The sequence below is a fragment of the Pogona vitticeps genome, chromosome 3 (assembly GCF_051106095.1).
Source record: "Pogona vitticeps strain Pit_001003342236 chromosome 3, PviZW2.1, whole genome shotgun sequence".
NCBI lineage: Eukaryota > Metazoa > Chordata > Lepidosauria > Squamata > Agamidae > Pogona > Pogona vitticeps.
In genome coordinates, this window is record NC_135785.1 from 141,449,026 (window position 1) to 141,452,518 (window position 3,493).

The following is a 3,493-nucleotide window of genomic DNA, read 5'->3' on the forward strand; positions in this document are numbered from 1 at the left end:
ATTTGTAGACAGGCTGTAACTTGGCTGTGATAACAAAGCAAATCTTTCCATTTGCATTAAAGTCAAGGGCATTGTTTACCCCCTTCCTACTAATGCTTTTTTCTGTTTAATGTGTCTTTCTTTCAAAAATTAATAATTTATTTACTCTTAAAAGAAGCATGGTGTAAAATGTCAGAGCACTCTTTCTTAAGGGCAAATGAAAGAACCAAATGTTTAACACAAAACAAAACCTGTCAGAATATTCAGTTCTGTTGCTCCAGCTAATTTGCTTATATGAGAGGATGGTGCATAGCCCACAATACAAATGATAAGGTGATAACAGTAGACTGAAGCTGTTTTCAACTTGAGAGACCACTCTGTGTCATCTGGTAGTTCCCCACCAGTGGTCTGCATTATCAAATGAAACCAGTTAACAATGGCCTAGTATATTCCATATGTGCAAGTAAAATTCTTATCCCTCTCAACTGGTTAGAGTGGCTTCACTTTTTAAGAAAATGAGTTTCACATGCAAACTGGCACGTTGAAACACTTGACATGAGAATTCTCCAATGGTCTCAACTAGATTTTGGCATTTAATAAGCTGTAAACTGCAGAAACTATTTGCAGATGAAGTCTCATTTTTGTCCATCAGCAGGGGGCCGGGAGCATAATTAATTGAGTGAAAGTTAAAAGACGGACAGCATGGTTACATTTATGCAAATACCCTAGTAGCACATCTAACAGAAGAGGAAAAATAGCTTATAACTGATTGGTTTGGATTTGGACCAAAATCCACAGGGCCCATTTAACCACAGCAGATTGTGCACACAACAATTAAGTTCTATAGCATGCATTCTTTTTCTATTTTTCCCCCTGTTGTTATTAAAACCTTGCCTGCAAGATAAGAAATACCAGGGAAAAAACACACTTCCTTAGCAGTATAATGTTTTAAGGCCCAATGAGACAACTTAGTATCTGTTTTTAAGTGAAATGTTAAAATAAGCAAGGAAAACAAAAATTACATGATGAATGTGCCTTCCACCATATGCCGGTCTCTGCTGTTTGTTTCTTCTGTTCACATCCCAGGCATATGCATCCTGATACACCAAAGGTTCTGTTTAATTAGTTAGCTAAAAGCTTAAACCATAGAGATCAGGACAGATGCCAGAGGTATTAACCTAGGCTCCATACAGAGTGATCAGACATTCTTACAAAGATTCTCTTCTTCTTCTTCTTCTTCTTCTTCTTCTTCTTCTTCTTCTTCTTCTTCTTCTTCTTGGTAGATTTTAAGATTTATTATACCTGAGTGTGATCTGGAAGAAAGAGGGAAAATACAGTGCAGACATACATACATTTTTCAGCATGCACAGAATCCTGTTCAGTTATGATCCTCATGCATTGTTCTCAAATGATGATGGTATATTTTCTTTTCTTTTTAAAAAAATTGTTCATCAATGTTATTCAAAAAGTGTCATAGAAACATAGCCAAAATCCAAAAGCATTCTCCATTTCGACAATATTATTAGGAATTATTACTACCAGCAGACTATGCTTTGAAGATACATTGTTCCAGATAATGAACAACTACTACTACTTTCACAATGGCAAAGTTTTCTTTCTGTTGCAATTTTTTCTATCTGGTCTGGGGTCTTCCCCTAGGTCAATATTTTATGTATGTCACACTACTATGTTATTAGTAGGAGCAATAGTAGAAGTAGTTATGGTAATAACAGGAAAAGCATTATACAGGTTCATCAATGTACATACTGTGTAAGAGAATGACGCTACCCCAGGGAGCTTACAATTTATGTTGCAGCATTGAGGAGTTTAGTTCATGTAAAGAAGGGGTGAATGGGGAAGGGAAAGACAAGAATAAGAGATAAATCTGAAGAAATGTTACTTGTAACTAACAAATCACCTTAATTTCAATTTGTCTACTCTGTTTGGGAGGAAAACTGCATGTCCTTCATTGCACTCACTTGGCTTGACATAAGGGGAGAGAAGGAATATTGTTACAATTTCAGATATATTAATGGAGCTAATGAAGGGAAAGGGATTTGCTGCAACTAATGAGAGGTTCAAATGGGGGGGGGGAGAAACTTAATTGAAATATGGGCACAGCTGTTTATGAAAGCAAGGAATCCAGGAATAGTTGAGGGTGGTAGACTTAGAGGAATACAGTTTTGGTTATTCAAATAACTAATGGCCAGGAAGAAGAGACCCTTCCAGCAATCACTGAAATATCTTGAAGGAGCCACCCACCCTACCCAGAGATTCATGTTATCAGAAGAAATCATCCATCTTCCTCTCTCAGCTGCATTAAAGACACCACCAACTACTATTATTCAGTGTCCTTGCATCAACAAACCATGTCAAAACTCAGCCAGCACCTGCCTTCCATTTGGGTCTCCTCTGTCCTACGAACCTTCTCACCCTGCCTTGTTGTAGCTTGCAAAAAAAATGGTAAGGAGCACCTTGTTAAAAGAAGAACATCATTTGGGGTCAAAATATTTCAGGGAGAGAAAAAATTCTTGCATTTCTGGATGTCAGCTAGAAATGTGATGCCAACTTGCATAAGTGGAATTACATATGGGAGATGCAATCACCATAGCAGTCAATGGTCAACTCCTCTGCCTTCCCAGCTGGTCTACACCAGTCATTACCTCCAAGAGAAGTACCTACAAACACATCTAATCCTTTCTCTCATGATTAGGGCTTTAGGCTACATGTTTCCTTGACCACCAAGAAAATGAGAGGTACAAGACATAATAATCTGATTTGTTCTTCTTAAATTCCCAACCTGACAACTCAAAATTTTCCAAAGCTGTTTTGAGTTGCACCTGGGGTTGGTATGTGGATGGATTATGTCCTAGAATGTTCCTTTGTAAGGTTAAAAAGTACTGTATCCTATTAATCACACAGCTTATACAACTAGCAACAAAACTTGGGGAAGGGAAAGCAAAAGAATTATGTACCATAAAATTACACACTATCCAATTTATTTGATTACACAACATCAATTAAATGTTCTTTTCCTGACTTTTACGTACTATATTTTATATTTCTGGCAGCTGTGATTCTCCTGAGCTTTGGCAAAATCAGAACTGTGACACTCAAATAAAATGAGCAAGAAATAAAATGTAAACATTAAGGCCACAAATACATGGAAAGAGAGGAAGGACTTACCCTGGGATCTTAGCATTACTATTCAAAGCAGATCTTTCTAGACTAAGATTTCCACAGATAGGCATGGGGAGTGCCAGGCAGATTATTTTTCCAGTAGCCATCTACTGTGCTGTATTGTGGGTATGATTACACAAAGATGCCCTTAATAATCAGGCTGGAACCTATAGCAGCAAGTGCTGTTTAGATATATTTTTTTAAGCTTCCCACCAATATTTGGAGTCAGGGCTGGAAGCTGTGCTGGTAAGAGCTGGAACTCACCACTGCTTACCTCACAGAAGGTTGGGGGTGCATTTAAATTGGGAAAATACGGGGGAAGGTTTAAAAGTTC